This window comes from Protopterus annectens, chromosome 5.part0 (assembly GCF_019279795.1).
Source record: "Protopterus annectens isolate FY-2018-M chromosome 5.part0, PAN1.0, whole genome shotgun sequence".
NCBI classification, from domain to species: domain Eukaryota; kingdom Metazoa; phylum Chordata; order Ceratodontiformes; family Protopteridae; genus Protopterus; species Protopterus annectens.
In genome coordinates, this window is record NC_056735.1 from 1,761,264,075 (window position 1) to 1,761,286,201 (window position 22,127).

Genomic DNA, 22,127 nt, shown 5'->3' on the forward strand with positions numbered 1-22,127 from the left:
CTAGGTTTAGATAAGCAATATACAAACATCAATACTGGAAGATAAATGTACTTTTCTTCTTTTAGTTTCCTTGGGTCAATTGGTTATGAAGTTGGTTATGAAAAGCTTTTAACAAAGAACTGCATTATTGCAATTAGTATAAACTGACAAACTTTCTTCAGCTACCTCTAAGCAGTAATATTCCTTACTAAAAATTTACTTGGACACCATCTTGTTTACACTGACTAAATAAAACTCAATAAACACAAAAATAACTGCAAGTACCTGTCATTTTACTTTTCACTTGCTAATCACAACTTAATAAGGCATGTTTAACAAGCATAGGAAAAATAAGTTAGAATGAAATGTATATATGTGTGTGTGGGGGGGGGGTGCATGCCTCTCAACTGCTTTGCTCAAAAATTCTGGACAGACTCAACAATAATAGGGGGCAAATGCCCAAAAATCAATTTTATAGATTATCCTAATTCATTAAAGAGTTAATAGATCAAGAGATTTTACATCAACACACATTTTTAAGAGGGTGGCACAGTGGATAGTGTTGTTACCTCACATCCAGAGCTTCTGTGGTTCAATTCTCAGTAAGTATGTCCTCCCTGTGTTCATGTGCATTTCCTCCGGGTGATCCACTTTCCTCCCAAATTCCAAAGACATGCAGTAGGTGGATTGGATACTCTAAATTAACCATAGGTGACAGTGTGTGTACACGAAAGTGGTATGAAAGAGCAACCATGTCAGGGCTAGCTGTCCAGCAGTGTGAAGCTTGACTCTAGATGATTGTCACTTTTGAAGTGCACCCCAATCCCATGTATAAAAATGGGGAAACAGGGTTATGGATGTATGCATTTTTGAACAATAAGTATTATGCAACTAAAATGTCTGGTTTTACTGACTGTAATAATCAATAATTTACAAGAAAATCAAATATTTTTAGAGGGGCAGAGAAAAATATGAGACACAATCAGAGATGTGCTGCAGAATTAGGGAGAGGTGTGGTTGTGGGGGATTTGCAGTGCTTTGTGCTGTGCATATTTTTTATTCATTTAATCACAATGAGAATTCTGAAGTATACAGAGTCAAGAAAGTAGCTACAGTTGCTGGACATATGTGTGTGTGTGTGTGTGTGTGTGTGTGTGTGTGTGTGTGTGTGTGTGTGTGTGTGTGTGTGTGTGTGTGTGCGTGTGTATATGTGTGTGTGTGTCTCGATAAGAGAGAGAAAGACCTAGTATATATATATATATATATATATATATATATACATATATATATCTATATATATATATATATATATATATATATCTGTGTACATGTGCATGGCAGTTTCTGTATATGTGGAATAAACTGCGCCAGTGCCTTGGCATATGTGTCTGTATTTATGTAACTACGTGTCTGTAGGCATTACTAAATTCTTACATAACATACGTCTTGGATGTAAAATGTGTTCTAAAACAGCAATTACATATCTTGCACACACACATTTTATATTTTTGATGTAGACTATTTTACATCAAAAATATAAAATGTGTGTGTGCTAATAATAAAGCACATACACACAATGAATATAGTCCATTTTCTAATAACAACAGTGCTTTCCTTGACAGGCATTTCAAGGAAATAATGGACATTCAAAGAGTGTGGAGACCTTCTTCCTGCAATGTCAGGCCTCACAACACCCCCTGAGTGGTCTGTTATTTTCTTGTAAAGCCCACCCTGTCGCTCATTATTATTGCTTGCTTAAAAACACTACTTGCAAAAAGGCAAGGACTCAAGAGACTGAGTAAGCCTAATCCATCCATCCACAGCACCTTTTTCCCATTTTTGCACATGGGGTCTAGGTGTCACTTCAACAGTGACAATCATCTTGAGAAAATGCTCACACTCCTGGGTGGCTAGACCTGCAGTGCGTGTGTTGGCTTATTTCAAAATCCACTATATGTGTGACATGCCAGATATCAAGTTACACTCCTTAATTGAGAAATCATACCATTCATATATTGAATACATTTACAAAATGGCAAAGAACTGAAACTGATTTATCCAATATGTATGAGGACTGGGTGAAAAAACAAAAAGAGTTATACCACACAGATACCTTAATTCTTAGTAAACATTTTTGTAATAGTTTGAAAATGCTGCCATATACCATTGGAGCACCACCTCCCCTAAATTGGGGATGTATATCATACGAATGCTGTAGTATTACTAACTTATGCAATCTAAAATATTGTCTAAATGCAAAATCAGACTTTCTGCATCTAACATCAAGAAGACCTATAAAAGAACAAAATCGTCCCTACCTATCCCTCTCTATATATGTGTTTGTGCGTGTGTGTGTGTGTGTGTGTGTGTGTGTGTGTGTGTGTGTGTGTGTGTGTGTGTGTGTGTGTGTGTGTGTGTGTGTGTGTGTGCGTGCGTGCACTAACTCCCACCTGCAACACACTCACTCATACACACACACAAACAAACACACATGTGCATGCCAATGTAACAGACTGGCTGAAAATAAGGTTTGCTTTTACATGTTTGAAAGTCAAATGGTCATACATGCACATCCGCGAACCAGATATGCAATTTCTGTAACGCCGAATTCCCGAAATGTCATAAAATAATCGAATTTCGACATTTCCAAATGCACCACTGTTGAAACAAGTGCTACCATGGGTCAAAAAGGGGGCAACATTTCATAATTTGGCGCTTCGGTTTTCGAGATTTTTGAATTGACCTTCGAACATGTAAAGGTAAACTGAAAATAGTCATCAAAGACTGAAGGTACATGTAAGATTCTGACTTCCGTTCTTCAAAAAGAGAAACTTAATATTAGAAATGCCTAATTTTTTAATACAGACTCAAATGGAATGTTCCTAGAATAGTATTTGTAAGAAGGTATAAAAGAATATAAAAGAAAGCACAAGACTTAAGAAAATGTTGCATTTTAATGGGTCAAATAATAAGAAGAATACTTCGCCAATCTGTAGGGAACCAATGCCTCAGAAATAATTAAGGGCAGTAGCAGAACTGGAGTTCAGTCCATCCATCCACAACCTCTTTTTTTTTCTCATTTGCGCACAACTGGAGTGCAGCAATCATTTTAATTTTCTGTTGCAGTCTACTGATTATCTGTGCTACCCACTGAAGCTGTTTTAATCTTATTTCTGAGCATCACTATTACTGTATTACCTTGGAATACATAAGTCTGAAGCTCGATTAGACAGTAATATACAAAGTTAAACGTGGTCTGCTTCGTAGAAGACAGTGTGATTTTTTTATATTCCATTATAACAGAATAGTTTAAGGAGTTGCATGTTACTCTAAAAAATGTAACGAAGCACATAAAAATATTTCTAACAGATGTTAAATCAGATGTTTAGTCTGTGATAATTAATCTTAAATATGAAATTAGGTGAGTACTTCTGCACAACGTACTGCTTAGCAAAAGAGCATCTCTAAGGTTTCATTTTATTTCCTTCAGGTTTCACAGGAAGCTGTGTATACTTAAAAGCTATCCCAGATCATGTACAATATCTTTATGATATTTATGTTTACTCTATATATGGTGTGCTTGCTGTTATGAAAAATTTAAATTACTTTACATTCTTCCTTTGTTGAGGACACACACATACCACAGTAAGCAAAGACAAGAACATGAGTTTGCACAATCATTTTCTAGCACCCTGTGAAAGCCCAGCAAAAGAATGCCACACTTGTTTGGGCTACTCAATGCTGAAGAGTTAATTAACATAACACTAGTTACCAGCAAAATCTACTGCATTTTTGTCCTTTCTCAGAAAAGTCAATGGAGGTTGTTCTTACGAGAATACACTGTCTGACCTTCACTGCTTTGGCAAATGAAGAGTTCTGAAAACATCCAGCCAATCAAATCTTCATCCCTTCTTTATAAGTTCCCTGATGCTGTTTGCCAGGTAATGATTGTAAAAGGCACTTTAACCTTCGCAGGCAGCCCTGGCACTGGATGCAGTAAGTAACATACAGAGTTTTATCAAGTTAATGCTCTGCAAGATTTGTTGTTAATTTGTCAGTATCTGCTTCTTGTATTGTGAATGGTCGTTTTATAAAACCATTTTCAGTTTAGTTATGATATTTTGTGACTCAACTTATGTTGATATACTGAGGACAGTGAGCAGAACAATCTTTTGAATTACAGTACTTAGTTTTCTGCATTAGCTGTGTTTTGTGCTGAAGAGAGGGCTTTTGGTTTAAGAATAAATTAATGAAAATGTGAAACCTAGGCATGAACAACACAAGAGTAATACACATGGAAGACTTACCAAATTACTTTAAGAACTATGAATTCATATACTTTCAGGACCCTCCCTGCTGAGAATAAGGAACTGCACCTGAAATGTATTATTTTTGAGTATGCAAAATGAATGAAAGGTAGAGAATACCAGGTTTGCTTTGCATGTTACTAATAAAGAGAATTTAAACTCATTTGCCTGTGTTGTTCGATAGCTTAGCGTTGTAAAGTACTTTGACTCACTTTATAAGTAATTGTACTATCTAAATCTAACTTGAGACTAGAAGTTTGCAAATCCTAGTAATTCATTAGCACTTCTGAGCATAAGGTTGGGTCAGGTGATGTGCTCCTGGAAATGGAAATGTGGGCATGGGAACATACTCAAAATGACTGGTAATGTACAAAACTGAAAGATCATTAAAAGTGTTCAAAGTTTAGTGTGGGCCTTTAATAAAATAACATCTGAGATTGCACATTACAATATTTTGTTTTCATACAAATTAATTGAATGCCTGTTTCCCTCCAGTTGCTAACCTATTTATTTGCAACTTTTGGTATGTAAGTCAGTGACGGATTTAGGAATTTGCAGAAGAGGGGGTGCAGTCTTGAAGTAGATGATGTAAATAGAGGGCGAGAAGTAAGGAAGTAGAACACTCACCTACTGAATGGACACACACACACACACACACACACACACACACACACACACACACACACACACACACACACACACACACACACACACACACACACACACACACACACACAGCTCTCTCACTTCACTCACCTACTGAATACACACACACACACACACACACACACACACACACACACACACACACACCTCTCTCACTTCACTCACCTACTGAATACACACACACACACACACACACACACACACACACACACACACACACACACACACACACACACACACACACACACACACACACACACACACACACACACACACACACACACACACACAGCTCTCACTTCACTCACCTACTGAATATACACACACACACACACACACACACACACACACACACACACACACACACACACACACACACACCTCTCTCACTTCACTCACCTACTGAATACACACACACACACACACACACACACACACACACACACACACACACACACACACACACACACACACACACACACACACACACACACACACACACACACACACACACACACACACACACACACACACACACTGGACACACATATACTTCTCCAGAACAGACACATGTTGTTGTTGTGCTGTACCACTTCATGGTAAGGCATTGTGGTAGGGCTGACTTGAAACTGAAAATGGTCCCTATGAAGTGTCACCAGGCTAACACCTCACAGTAACCTTTCTGAATTTCTCTTTCTATAATTTGATTTTCTCACTCCCTCTCTCCCTTATTAAATATTGTCTCCATAATTTACCATAGCCAGTTCATATTCCCTTTTATTAGCCATTCCTCTCCATGCCTCACTATGGAATGCAGAGACAATAAATGGTTTCTTGTTTCTTCTTGATCTACCCAGTGATATCTCTACCATTTTCTTTTCATGGTAAAACATCTAGCAGGAAGGTAAAACCCTGGTAGATATAACTTTCTTCGCTTACTTGCTGTATTAAAAGCATTGTTTCCTTTCTTTTTCATCTTTATCATCTCACCATATGAACAAATTCCCTTAGCTCTGGCATACTGCATCTTTTATCCAGATTGTCTCACTTCCTCTAGTTTCATCTTGCACGCATTTAAATTTCATAGAGAACTGTTCTGTCTTCTTAATGCCCCTTCCTCACTTTCTTGAATTCCAGCATATTTCCCACACTTCCTCACATATCAATGCTGTGCTTCTCTTGGAGTATTTTGACTCACATTTTCTACACTTATTTCTACAAAACAATTTTTCACAACTGATGTAAATTAATAATAGTGTTTCCCATCCCCAAACCATCTATGCGCTCATTCTGACAAATTATTTTTTTATATTATTTTCAGGCTTTTAGCTCAAATACCCCAAGACATACATTACCTCCACCTTCTGCATCTACAGTGGCATTAGTTAATACCTCTAATGATCAAAGTAAAAAACAATTATTCTCTGACATTACCTTCTTTTTTTTATTTGTTGTCTTGCCACTTGCACTATCAGTTCTGCTACTTTGAATTTAATTAATGTATTGTATTTAATTTATGTATTTTACCATGATAGTCCAGCTGGGTTGAAAAGAAAAACTCTTCTGTTGAGGCCTGGGGAGAAAAGTTCCAAAAGTATGAAATAAAAATAAAAAAATACAGATCTTAGACAGATACAACTTTTTTATAACTATTAGGCTAAAACAATAAGATAAATGTACACATACATCTCTCTCATCTCACATACTGAACAGACACACACACACACACACACACACACACACACACACACACACACACACACACACACACACACACACACACACACACACACACACACACCTCTCATCTTACTCACCTACTGAATGGACACACACAGCTCTCACATCATACTCACCTTATGAATGGACACACAAACGCATACGACTCTCAACTCACTCACCCACTAAACAAACACACATACCTCACTCATCTCAGTACTGACAGACACACTTCTTATTTCACTCACCAACTGAACAGGTCGCTGGATCACGCACATGATTTTCCAATTCCTCATTTAAAATCGATTGTGAAAGCAGCCCAGTTCCAACATTTAAATCTGTATTGTTGTGTCATGTGTGCATCTTTAGAATGATGCATGCAAAGACGCACTGCAAGTATAGTCATCCTTAAAGTAGAAATGTACCTTTTTGGCAGCACATTTTCCAATTTAAACAAAAGCATTTTAGAATGCCTTTTTTTCTTTTTTTTTCTTCAGAAAACAATTATGGTGCCAGTTTGTATTCAGTTGAAAAGGGTATGGTGTGCACCCCTGCGACAAGGCTCAAATCCACCACTTACTAAGGATGTCACAACAGTTAATACACCAAAAGCATTACATGTTTTTGATTAGTTCAAATAAATATCTTTACAGCTTCTTGTTTCCTTTTGCATGAACTACAGATAAGTGCACAGTGCATAAGCATATGTGCAGTGTCTTACTTGCTGAGGGAGTACTTAAAAAAACAATAACTGGCATTTAAAGAAATAGTGCACAATTTCTATGTGCTGTTCGAAAAAGTGGTACACCTACTGTCAGTGAATTCCAAACAACATGGGATATGCACAGATATCCATGACTTAGTTCATGGTATGCTATCACAACAGCAAAATTCCTGTGATGAAAAAGTATTACTTATGTTTCACCACACTAGCTATGGCTTCTTCAGTATAACTAACTTAAAATTCACAAGAGCAGCCCTTATGTATAAGTTCACATGAGCAAAAATCAAGCTACAATGTTCCACATATCTGTCCTCATTAAGTACTATATTCTATTGCAGTTACTTTGTTTCTATTTCTGGCTTTAAACTTCATTATCTGTTTATTTCTTATATTTTTCATATTGCTGATTGTTAATATTGGGAATATGGGAAATAGTCACCAGAACAATAGCTGTATATATAAACATCAGACTTTTTCCCCTACCAATGTTTTATTTATTTATTTTATTTTTTGTTAACTGTGGTAGAGCACTGATCCAGAGGGACATTTTTCAGGCCCAATCCTGGAGGGTGTAATAGCCAGCTTTAGGCACTAGCGAACCCTGCGGTCGCTGGGGGCCCCCTGTTACTGGCCTTTGAAAATCATAGCAGAGGGTCACAAAGAGGAGCACTTTTCCCATTCTCCACAGTAAATCTTTATAAACTAGACCCTATATAGTTAGTGATAGGAAATGTTTGCATGGATGTACTTTATTTATTTAATAAGGCATTCTCCTGAAGAGTTTATGAAGAACATTATTAAATCTAGGAATAATGAGGCTAAATCTGAGTGTCAAAATCAGCACTATGCCTAAATCATAGCCTTTGAGAGGTATCTGTTTCAATTGTTATCACATAGATTGTTGCCATTCAGAAATTCTACCAGCTTTCTTCTTTGGATTCTCCCGATGATTTTCTCTAACATAGTCTTTAAACTGACACAACTGCAGTTCCACAAATATTTTCTGCTGTTCTTTTGTACAGGTGGTATCACCATCCTCTAGACCCCTGACACTGCTACAGTGGCCTGTGACCGGTTGAAGGTCTCCACCAGGGGTCTGCCAACACATTTGCCAGAGTTCAGAGGATCCTGGGAGGTAGCTTGTCTAGTATTTGTGGTTTATCTTCCCTAAAGGCAGCATTTTCCCTTTATCCTGGTATTTTTCAGCTGTTCTCCTCATTCTCCTCTGCCTCCTTCCCAAACTGGAACCCTACTCTTACTTTTCTCTGTGAAGACTGAAGCAAAATATTCTCCCTCCATATTCTGTGATTTCCTTGCCATCTTTGCTCAGCCTGGCCAGTTATGACCCCTTCTTTCTTTCTACTGTGTACCTAAAAGCTTGCAGTGCCCTTCCTGATCCCTTCTGCTAACTTCCTTGCAGGCTTAGCGTTTGCTGCTTGTTATCATCATTGCTGCCTTTTGCTAGCCTCCTTGAGTTGTCTGTACCACATCCATTACCTTTTCCAAGACCTTGTAGTCCCTATCTTTTGCCCTACTAACTAGCAAAACATTTTTAAGCAGTCAAACAGGACCACTCTTTTTTACCTTTTTGTATCTCCCTTACATTCTTGTCTATAGCCATGGCTACTCCACCGACCTGAACTACTGCTATAGCTTCTTTTATCCTTCAGATTGTTTCCCATCTCCTAACACATTCTTGACAACCTCCCCCAGCATGGTATAATCCACTCTTCTAAATCAACCTTTCCCTATACCTTACACTACAAAATGGCATAATCATTGTTATCTAACAATACCTTAACCCAGACACCATTGAGTCCTTCTGCACTGTTTTATCATTTGTAGAAAATCCTGCCAAAATTTACTGAAAACCTCATGTCCACAACCTCCATCATCTTTTCCTTTATCTCACCCTTGACCCCAGTAACTCAGACTTAGCTCCAATGTCAGACTTCTAATCCAGGCTGCACCATTGGTCCATTCCTAGTCTTGCGTTCTTCCTCCTGTCTGACCTTACATCTGGTGCCTTCCTTTGATGTAAATTGCTATTTTGCCCCTATTTCTTCCTTTTTTGTCATTAATAAAAAAAAGAAAACTATAGCCAAGCACCTCCATGCTCCACGCATTCTTCTCATTGGCTCATATTATTGTAATATCTGCATTACCCACTCTTCCTGCCATCTTCCTACCCAGATTCTTAGCATTGCAGAATAAGACTACTGAACCACAGTCTGTCACCCTTATTTGGTCCTCTTCCACATTATGCATCTTGTTTTACCTTCCCCCTAAACACCTCTTGCTTCTGCTTCAGTTACTCTGCTTTCATACTTCTATCTTGGATTAAGGGTGCATTTAATGAAATGTACTTTTGCAAGCTTCCACTAAGCACTGCTGTCCCTTCTGGGCTAATATGGAGCCCTACTATTGCATAAAACTGGTCTCTCTACCAAGATCTTGTCCATCTTCCTACCAGTCCTAGGCTTTCTCTCTTGTCCACAGCTGTTGCCAGTCATTCTGCTCCCAAATCCTCTATTTCCTCTGTGTGCTGTCTGCTAATATGCGTAGCATTTTGGAGAATACAAACTCCAGCTCCCTCTCTTGGCATCTTTTTGTCAGCTCCTTTACCTGCTTGCTGTCCCTTCAGCTGTGTCCGTTGTCAGATCATTGGTGGCTATATGCACAGCACAATGTGCCTACCAATGATCTACCACCACTTCTTGGTGATCACTTTGGTCTCTTCCTCACAGGTTTTATTCAGTCTTTGTCTTAAGACTGATGTTACTGAAATCTGCAAAAATGTCACTGGCAAGTGATGATTTCAGATGATAATAGTGTGTGGGGCATACTGTACCATGTAAATAATCAAAGAAGGGAGATGTATACATCTAGGAAAGACTAACATGTCATACAAAGCTACATATGTGTGTGTGTCTGTCTGTTTTGATGACACTAGATACATAAGTAACATAAAATGTATATTTTATGTAGCAAACAGTCTCACAGGTAGGGAAAGTCCATGTACAGATTCCTCTTCTAGTTGAGTAAAACCCAAATATAAAAGCCTATTTCTAGTCTAGCTAAGATGACCTTGTTGCAGTCTCCAAATGAACCTAGTTTTCACCCATAGCATCCTACTCTAGGCCCATGAGTGCACATTTTATCTATTGCTTCCCACTTTAGGATGTTGAAGGCTACTTTTCTTCCTGGAATCTCTGCGGGCGTGAGGACATATCTCCAAATGAGGCAAAATTACTGTCTCCACTTAAACTCCAGTCCAGTACAATCAGCCTCCAACTAAGATTTTATAAAATTTTATATACTACAATGATCCTTGCAAACACACACACACACACACACACACACACACACACACACACACACACACACACACACACACGCACACAGAATTATATTTCTTTAGATTGCTAATGAACTTACATCAACAGTAAATATATCAAACAAGTTCATAGGCGATCACTATCATCTAAAAACACTGAACTACGTTGATCTCAAATGCAAATGAATGTGTTACATTTGCAATCACCTAAACCAACTATGGATATTGCTTTTATGTGGAATGGCTCCACACAGCCCCCAAAAATTAAATATACTAACTCCATGTTTGCACTACCACAGAGAAAGAAAAAAACTCCTGACTTCATATTACAGTTGAACTGCAATAATTCAGCTATAATATATTTTGACCCATGTAACCACTGAGAAAATATTACCGTGCTTGCTGCTACCAAACCCGTGGCACCATGTGTGTGTGTGTGTGTGTGTGTGTGTGTGTGTGTGTGTGTGTGTGTGTTTGTGTGTGTGTGTGTGTGTGTGTGTGTGTGTGTGTGTGTGTGTGTGTGTGTGTGTGTGTGTGTGTGTGTGTGTAAAAAAAAATAAAAAATATCTGCTGGGTTCTTTAGCTGTCCAGCCTCCACCAGACGCCCCTCTAGAAGCAAGTAATACCTCTGTAGGTAATTTGATATTCATGTTGGATTCCTCTGTCATGACCCCACCAAAGGCCAGCATGGATCCATCTTTTTGCACATTCTCTGAGGCTTTGTAGGCGTCTGCTTCAGACATCGAGGGGGAACCATGGTTGATTATCTTGGAGGGTCCTAGAGGGATTCTCAGATATTGGTCAAGGAGGAAGTTCTGGGTTTTCTTCTGAAATCTTTCTAAGGGTTGGAAACTCCAGTATTCTTAGGGCTGATGTCCCTTCTAAGAAAAGACAAAAACTGAAGCATGTTTCGGTCCATTCTATTGATCCTCAAAGGGGATGGCATGAGTTTACTCAGGGCTTATTCTCTGCCTAAATGGCCCTATAGTCTCCTCAATGGGTTCAGTACCCACTCCACCTTGGACCTCTACCCCTTCTAAATGGTTTAGGGAATCAGATTCCTCAAATGAGGATTCACTGTCTGGTGAGGGGTCTTTGTCATATTCTTCACAGATGTCTTCTCCTTTGGCTTATGTTTCTGATGAAGAGGAGCCTGTTAGCCCTAAGTCTCCTTTCAAGGAATTGCACTTTGGGGATACAATTGCTAGGATGATGGAATACTTTATGTGGGATTCTTCTCAAGTGTCTGATTTTCAGAGAAGATATTCTGAGTTGCTTCAGGTGGATATTCTTAAACCATCGGCAGTTCCTCCTGTGTTGGATGCCTTGTTAGATACTTTCATTGCTACTTCCAAGTCTCCTGATTCTCAGCCTCTTGCTCCTAAGAATTCTGATAGGTGCTATAAGGTTCCTGAGGATTGTCTATTTTTATTTAAATATCTTTCTGTTGATCCTGCTGTGGTGTCAGTCACTTCTGACAAACCTTCTAAACTTTTGCCTTCTGATAAGAATAATAGGGCAATGGACAGGATTGGCAAGAAAGTTTACACTGCATCTACTTTGGCCTTTAGGACTATTAATTACCAGACCCACATGATCAGGTATGCTCTGGCCTTGATTGCTCAGGCTTGTCAGGTTATCTCTGCTGTCCCTGATTCTGATGGCAAGTCTTCTAACTTATCTTTTTTAGGTTCTGCTTCTCAAGTGGCTCACTACTCTACCTACGTGTAGCTATGATGCTGCTGACATCTCTTCTAGCACTACAGCTTTTGGGTCCACCATGAGGTGTTATTCTTGGCTTTGTCTCCAGTCTCTACCTAAGGAAATTAAGGTCAAGTTGTCGAATGCTCCTTTAGGACTGCTGCTGTTGACATGTTTAAGTCTCTTTTGGAGAAAGGCAAAGCCTTGCAAGTCTTTAAACATATTTTGTCTCTCCTATCCCTAAGTTCCAGAGAAATTGTTCTTCTAGGTTTGCTTTTGTTTGCAGGCAACCCCGCCAGGCTTCTAAAGACAGGAAGGATGGGAGGTGGCCCCCTCTGCTAAGGATTCTCAGATTTGTATGGCCCAGAAGCCTCCATTATCTGATAAGCCTGATTCTCTTTGACAGTTCACCCCCCTTCTTTTAGACCAGGTTCCTTTGTCCCTTCAGCACTCCCTTTGTCTTCCAAATTGTCATCTCATCACTTCAGATTCTTGGGTTCTTACAATCCATAAGCATTACTTCATGGTATGAAAATCTCTCCCTCCTTTTTCAGGGATTCCTCAACCTCTTCTACATCAACTTCCTAATTTCCTGGAGGTTCTAGAGTCCCTGTTGAACCAACCTGTCCCTCCTTCCCAAGTGGGAAGGGGTTTTTATTTCAGGATGTTCTTGGTTCCTCAAATAGAGGGTACTTGGAGACCTATTCTGGATTTCTCCCGGCTCAACACTTTTCTTGAGACCCCTTCATTTTGGATGCTTACTCTTCAAACTCTTTTTCCCTTTTATTACTCCAGGCTTTTCTGGTGTCCTTGGATCTGAAAGATGCTTACCTTCATATCACTATTCATCCTCTCTTCAAGAAGTTTTTACATTTCTCTGTGTCTTCCTCTCATTTTCAGTTCTCTGTTTTACCCTTTGGCCTCCCTACTGCCCCAAGAGTTTTCACAAAATGTGTAGTACCTGTGATTGCCTTCTGCAGGCTCCAAGGCATTCAGATTTTTCCTTATGGTTACAGGTTCTGCAGTTCACCATCTCTCTTCTTCAAAGTCTGGAGTTTGCTATCAACTTTTAAACATCTGTCCTGACTCCCTCTCAAGATCATGTGTATCTGGGATGCAGGATTCAGATAGTGCCAATGCTGGCCTCTCTTCTACCTCCAAAGGTATTGTTGTTGACAGCCTTCTTTCAATCTCTTCTTCCTCTGACTGCCATGTCAGTCAAGGAGTTTCCTCGGGCCCTGGGATTCATGGCCTCTTCTGTTCCAGTGCTTCTCTTGCTAGACTACATATGCGGAAGCTTCAGTGGTACCTCAAATCAATTTGGGTGTGGCAACGTCACCCTCTGGATTTCAGTGCACTTCTCCTGCTATCTTTCAAGAAGGAATTGAAGTGTTAGATTCAGCAGTTCATTGTCAACCAAGGCCTGCCCTTTTAGCCTCCAGACCCTTCTCAAGCGCTGTTCACCAATGCCTCAGACATGAGGTGGGGGCTTCTCTTGGTCACCTGAAGGTTCAGGGACTTTGGCCTCCCCATCAGAAGCCAGACCATATCAACATCAAAGAGATGAGAGCTATGATTCTGTCCCTTCAGGTTTTTCATCCTATGTTCTCTCCGGGCCCCTTGAAGGAAAACACAGGCAAAACTACAATGATGTGGTAGGTCAACAAGCGGGGGGCACAAAATCTTAGCTCCTCTGCAGGATGGTGCTTCAGGCTTTGGAAGTGGCTCTCAATTGTCAGTTAACTCTTCAGGTTGTATAAATTCCTTCAGAGCACAGTCTTGTGGCAGACTCTCTGGGCAGGTCCAAAACACAGGTTCACAAAGAGATGTGTTTTTGGACATTGTCCATCAGTGGGGTATTCCTCAGGCAGATCTTTTTGCATCCTCTCTGAACAGGCAGCTTCCTTTCTTCTATTCCATTGTTCCATGCATTCTGGCATGGAAGATGGATGCCCTTTCCTTTTCTTGGAAGAGGAGGTTTCTTTATGCCCCCCCCCTTTACTTCCAAGAGTCCTGCAGAAGATTCAGCGGGACTCCCCACAAATCTTGCTAGTGATTCCCTTTTGGCTGAGACAGCACAGTTTTTCCCTCTTAATGCATCTGGAACTGGCAATCATCACTAGTTACCTCACCTGTTTGATCTACAAACACAGGACAAGGCTCTCTCATCCATCCCCACTTGTCTACTCTGCAACTGACATTGTGGGTGATATGGTTTTGATCCCTTTCAGGCATCTTTTTTTCTGAGGTGTTCCTCAGGATTTTACAGGAGGCAAGGAAACCCTCAACCAGAAAATCTTCTTTGTCCAAATGGAAAAGATTTTAGGTCTGGTTCCATTCTTGAAACCAGGACCCTTTTTCAGTGGGTTCCCCCTAAGCCTCTCTTATTTGTGAGTTGCTCCTGTATGGCTTGGCCTGTTATTCTGCAAAGGCCCATTTAGCAGCCATTTTGGCTTGTCTGCCCTTGAATTCTCATTTGACGTCTTGTTTTGGGGTCAAACAATTTCTTAAAGGTGTCCTGCATATTAGGTCTCCAAGGAAAACCTTTTCCTCCTCCTTGGAACCATATTTTTATTTTGGAAAAATTGATTCAGGCTCATTTTGAGCCTGTAGATTCTGCTTCTTTGCAACATTGTACCTAGAAGATTGTTTTGTTGTTGGGTCTTACTTCTGCTCAGAAGGTTTCTGAGTTCTACGTCTTTATGGCCATTCCTCCTTTTTTTCCACAGGGACAGGGTGTCCCTTTAGGGTAATCCTTCCTTTATGCCCAAATTGGTAAATGAGTTGTCCTTGAATCAATCAGTACAACTCCCTTCTTTTTCCCTTCTCCTCAGTCTCCTAGTGAGAGGGTCCTGCATGCCTTGGATTTGCACAGACAGCTCAGGTACTATTTGGATAAATCTAGGACCATTCATATGTCTGATCAGTTTTTTTTTTTTCCTTTTATCCCAGGTCTTTGGATTTGGCTGTTTTTAATCTAACCATCTCCTCCTGAGTATCTAAGGCCATTTCCTTTAGTTATTCTTTTCATGGTAAATTTTTGTCTACTTTGGTTAGAGCTCATTCCACTAGGGTTGTTGCCTGTTCTGGTGCCTTCATCAAGGGGTTAAACTCCAATTACATCCTTGAAGCTGCTACTTGGTCTTCAGTGCATACCTTTACTAAGCATTATAAGTTGGATATGGTTTCTAGGTCCAGAGCAGGTTTTGCTGAAACCATTTTATGTGCTTTTTTTGAGGGCTTTTCTCAGCCTTCCACATCCCATTCTGTTTCTTGAGCTTTTTTACTATTCCTTCTGTGATGAATACTGCAACAGTGATATAGAAGGACATAGTACAGTTGTGTAAAATCTTACCATAACAGAATATGTTCTTCTCTTTGGTGTTGCAATATTCACTTCCTCCCACCAACCCCATCTTGTTTAGTCTGCATTTTTTCCTTCTGGATGTGCATGGATTCATTTGTCTTATGGCGATTACTCTCTTCTGGGGCAACACATTTCTAGGTAGTTGCATCCTTACTTCTCTTTTATGACCTACATTCTGTGAAGGGAGCATAAATGTGATGTATGGCATGTACAAGATCTCTTTTAGACTTTTATGTGGCCGATCGTTAGGCTGCCCAGGGTGAGACATCCCTTCTATGATGAATACTGCAACAGTGAAGAGATGGAGATCTACTGTTATGGTAAGATTTTACACATATCTACATTCTCAGAGATGATAAAGAGCCGGAATTATGAGATAAAGTTATATTTTATGGTGACAGGGAAAGGAAGATATCCATTTCAGGTTGAAATTCTTCTCAGATAAGTAATAGTGACTTTGCCTGAATAAGGACTATAATCACCATGCATGCAGGTGCACATATGATGGAGAGTAGTCTGCTTTACTGATATCTGACATGCATGATATGTCTTTCCCATAATAACTATCTGGTGGCTAGGCTTGACCTCCTAAAAGTCCTGGACAAAGGTATTATGATCCTACACTACATCAAGAAATTATGAAATAATCCTTCAGTACCAAATTTGCTGACCTTGCCTTAACACTATAACCCTAATTATAATTTAAAGCCAAATCATTAAAAATTATATTTCTCTGAACATCATAACATTCATTTATGTAACAGAAAAATGTAATTATATCGGTGTAATTATATCTGTTTTATTGTTGCCAACAAAGCTTCCGTCTTTTCTTTATTTTCTTATCAGATAACTATCCCACACCTCTTACAAGTGTAATAATTGAAATACTTACTATAATATAGACATTAACTGTGAAAAAAATACTGTAAGTATAAAAAAAACTTGAGTAACATGCTCTGTGCCAATTTTATGTGTTATTGCCAGCTCTGTAGCATACATTGTTTGGCCCTAAGTATTCCTCAGATGATCTGTGTTCAGTTAGTGGTCACAGTGCTAGACAATAGCCTGTTGGAGATGTATGTCAGTAGTGTTACTGCCTTTTTTACATGTCGAAACTCAGATTTTTTTTTCTTACAAAAATGTGACATTTCAAAGGACAGATCATTTGCATAACCAGTGTAAAGGATTGAACTTCACTTTGTTGCAAAAATAAAAGATCACACTTGTAGAATTTCAGCTATTTCTGTTGCTTCAAATCATATTAAGATATTTCATGCACAAAATATTTTTTTCTATGCAACTATTAGAAGAAACTTTGGAAATATTTTTTTATTCAAATCTCAGGACATTTGCAAAACTTAGGAAATATTTTTTTTTAAATGAAAAAGGTGGAAAAAGTGCCTTAATTCAAACCAATAACCAAAAAATAAGACACTGGAAGGTTCACCTGATAAAACCACAAGCTTTATTAGATACAAACTATGAAACTATGACAACACAACAAAACAAATGGCTTAACTGAATCACCTCGTTTTCTTCAGTACAACTTCATCAGATGAGCATACCAACTTCTACCACCATTTTTATATAGTCCTTGGTTAATCAATTAACAAAAATCCCAAGTTTAAAGCCACAGTACAACATGAGAATATAATGCAGTAGATGAAAAAACCTTGTTTGAGAACATTTACAAAACTTAATAATAAGTGCATACTGAACTTTGTGTGCAAATAAAACTCTAAGGTGCACATATAAAATCTGCTGGATAAAACCATTGAAAGTATAAAAGTGTGTTTGAATAAAACTACCCATCATTTTCAAAGTTTAGCTGCCCTCAACTTTAAAACAGGCTGAAACCATGGCATTTAAACCAGGCTGTTTGTTAGCTTCCAGCACCAACTGCCACTATAACTCCCTGTATTCAAGACGTGTCTCCCAAGGGCCACCTCTAGGGTCAATGGGCAATGTCTCAATTACAAAAAAATAGTAAAAATCTGCTCCTATACAATTCAAAGTGTGTTTATATAAAGCAGTGTTTATATTCATCTTTCTCATGTCGTATCTGTGCTCAGACATTCTCAATTTAAGTTTTCTTTCGGTTTTACCTATATAAAATGCATTGCATTTGCCACACAAAGCTAAGTAAATGAAACCCTGTGTGTTGCAATTTGCAAAACCTTTGGTCTTTATAAACCTATTTCTAACCTTCAGATAGTATGTGTCACCAGTTTTGACATAAGGACATTGAGCACAGCTGCCACATTTAAATGTACCCCTCTTGCCAGTATTGCAGTTATTGGCCTTAGATGCACCATTTTCCAAAATATTCTTCATGTTACAGTCCTTTCTGTAAATACATTTAAATGGTTTGTCAAAAATGTACTGCAAATCAGAAGTGCTAGAAATCTACACCATTCATCTTCTATGATGTTTCTGGTCTATGATGTTTCTGGCCAGCCTGGCTTACCCATCATAAGTAATAACTAAAGAACCACTGTACATATTATCTGCTTTGATATCAAGTGGTTCAGTACTACCAGGATCATGGGTATCACTGTAAAAATGAGGGCAAACCTAGTTTTTCTAGCTTCAAGTACTTCACAATACACTTCTGTGAGAAGCTCTTCTGGGTATCCCCTAGCCCTAAACAGATGCATTAGGAACCTATTTTCACTAACAAAATCATTGTCATCTGATGTCATCCTGCTGATATGCACAAACTGGCCCTTCACAACACCCCTCTTCTGATAGTAAGGATGTAGTGCAAATAGGAGTTTGAAAATGTCACCTTCCTGTACACCCTAGTTTTTAACATGGCCATTGTTTTTACTGATACAAATGTCCAAATATCTCACCTCATCATGATTAATCACATATGTAAACCTTAAAAATTCAGTGGTATTGGATAAATAGTTAAAAATTCTAAAAACTTGCCTTCAAAACAAACATATGTTGTCCAGAAAACGAGCATAAAAGTTCTAACAATTCCTAAAACCACAATTAAATATAAATTTATTTTCCCAGTAGGAAAGTAGAATATTAGCATAGGTGGGGGCACAATGGACTCCTATGGCAATGCCTCTTAACTGTTTAAAATACTCGCCTTCAAAAAATACAAAATTGATTTTTAAAATTATATGCATTAAAATTAGAAAAGTATGACAGTCATTGTGACTAATGTAAGTGCTATCACTTAAAACTTCTTCCACCATTCCAGACCTGTTTCATGAGGAATGGAAGAAAACAAATCAATCACATCCACTGAAATGAAGGTCAAGTAGTCCAAGTATAGACCAGAATGCAATTTTTTCAAGAAGTCCCATGAATCTTTCAGCACATTTTCACCCCTCATAAATACTTTTTTAAGCTTCGAGTCAACATATTTAGCTAAAGGGGCAGTTACTGAACCCTCAGCTGACACTATTGGGCTTTAGGGTAGGTTGTTTAAGTCTTTATGGACTTTCGGGATACCAGATATGGACAGAACCCTGGGTTTTTCAACATGTAAAAAGTTGTATGTGTCAGTGTCAATGAGTCCTTTAATCAGTAAATCATTAAGACATTCTTGTATTTTCTTATATGCAATATTTACTTCATTAATGAAACTCTTGCATACTGATTATCATCTCCCAGAATATCCTTCATTTCCCCCTCATATGTAATCTTGTCCATTAAAACAACATTCCCACCCTTATCAGGTTTCATGATTCTTAAATTTTTGTTACTTCTACATTCTTCCAATATGTTTCTCTCTTCCTTACTTAGGTTTGAAAACACTCTATTGTTACATAGGGCTTGCCTTAATTTACCTTCCCCCATAGTTTCAAAATTTCTTAGTTGTGGATGTAAAGGTGGGTTAAAAACACTTTTCCTAACCAGGGCATTGTTTTGTGTGTTCAATCTTGTTTGACCATTAAAAAATAATTCTAAATTCTTTGTACATATAAATAATTTAAAATCAACCAACAACCTAAAAACATCAGTCTTAGTCTTTGGTATAAATGCAAAACCCTTTAAAAATAGGTTAAAATAGCCTTTCTGAATATCAATGTTGCTATAATTAAAAATGTTAAAACCATTGTAATTTAATTTAGGATCATCTTTCAGTGTTCTAACTTCATGTCTTATCTCTGATACCCTCCTCTCTGCCCTGCCCAGGCATTGTATATGTAGTTTAATGGACCTTTCTTCCTCAACCTCTCTGACCTCCGGGGGGAAGGAAATTCTAAAGAGTCCTGTGAGTTTAAATGAATATCATTTTGTTGCCCATTGTACTCCCCATCTTCCATTCCATCATAGGCATTATACCTCTTAAATTGTTTAGGTTTGGGGTATTGCACATTCTCTTTATATTCATTGACATCCTTATCTATTTTTTTCATCTTTCTAACATGCACATCTTTACATTTTAAATCAATATTCTTTAACAATGCATGATATTTCACTTTTTCACTTTCTATAGTCAACATTAAGACACTGATAATAATAATGTTGGCATGCTCAACAAGCTCATAAATCTTATTCATTTCATTTTCATTGTTTCTTATAATGGCTGTTATAATATCAAAACCACATTTGTCAAATGATAATAAATGTTCTTTATGAAAGTCTGTACCATTAACAATATTGTTAGGGTATTTACACAGCCTCAGACCCTTATGAACTATATTCAAATGCAGACACTGTTTCAAATAGTCATTGTCCATCTCCTACATTTTATATTTAGTTAGCCAAGTGTCCAGTTTCACAAGACTGTTGGTATAAGTGTCATTATTGCTGTTGTAGCAAGGGACATCACCCCCAAAGGTAAATTTACAGTCTAAAATGTCTTTAAAAAGTATCTTGGTACCTTGACTGCTGGTAGAGTTACTATGCACAAGTCTGTTACCTGAAGTACCAGGCTGAACAGTCACTTCTCCTCCTCTCTTTTTCAGTTTGCTGAGTTCTAAAAATGTTGGGAAAGTCATCCAAACTGCTGTTACAATTGCCAACAGTAGTAATAACACCCACAGCATTGTCATTTACCTCTGTTTGCTCCTCATGGCTCATTCTACCGTTTTCATTCCAGTTTACTTCCTGATTGCGAGGTAAAGTAAATTGTGATGTCAGCGACAGCCACGATTGGCTAACATGCATGAGTAGTCCCACCAGCTGTGTTAATTGACCAATGAACTTTCAAATTTCACCAATGTCTCCTCCTTTCTTCCGGTCCTCTGGATGTGAATCTGGCTGCCCTTCCATATCCACAAAATGAGACAAATGAAAAAGGTGGAAAAAGTGTCTCAATTCAAACCAATAACCAAAAAATAAGCCACTGGAAGGTTCACCAGATAAACCACAAGCTTTATTAGATACAAACTATGAGAACATAACAAAACGAATGCCTTAACTGAATCACCACATTTTCATCAATACAATCTCATCGGATGAGCATATCAAGTTGGTATGCTCATCTGATGAAGTTGTACAGATGAAAACACAGTGATTCAGTTAAGGTGTTCATTTTGTTGTGTTCTCATAGTTTGTATCTAATAAAGCTCATGGGTTTATCTGGTGAACCTTCTAGTGCCTTCTTTTTTGGTTAAATATTTTTTTTCCTTGAAATATCAGGACATTTGCCATTCACATATATTTTTTTGTGGGTCACAACTGCTCAAATAGGGACTGTCTTATATAAAGTGGGACAGGTAGTAACCCTATATGAGAGTGTGAGGCTAATACTAGGGAGGTTGTTTGTAGAGTCATGCTTGAAGACTTCCCACTGGGGGAAAGCCTACAATGCAGCAATTTCAAATAGGAGCTCTGTGGAGTGTGAACATACATAGAAGTGCACTGGTGTTGTGGGTGTGCCAATAAGTACATTTGTTTTAGATGTAGTGTTGCTATTGCACTGCACTTTTGGTGCAACAGCAGAGATGTCAGGGTCATTAAAAAAAAATCTAACTTTTAACATGTTAATCAAAGGATATTCCTGGTTTATTGGGGAACCAGAGAAAATTAAGAAGAGTAGAATTTAATTTCTTAAAGAATTTTAGGAGGGATAATAATTATTGATTGTAGATAGAAAAGTATTTTGGTAGGATTATCATGTTTATTAAAGTAAGTCTAGCTTTCATTGTAAAAAATTGTTCTAATTAATAATTATTTTAGTGACAGTGTCTATTAATTTGCTATAATTTACTGATGTTGTGTCTGTTACAGTAGATTTAATTATAATTCCAAGATAATTAATTTATGAATTGTCCCAAATAAAATTCTTATAGTTTCTTAAATAATTATTAACTTTTTCATTAATAAAGTTTCTCTTTTATCAGGCTTAAACATTAA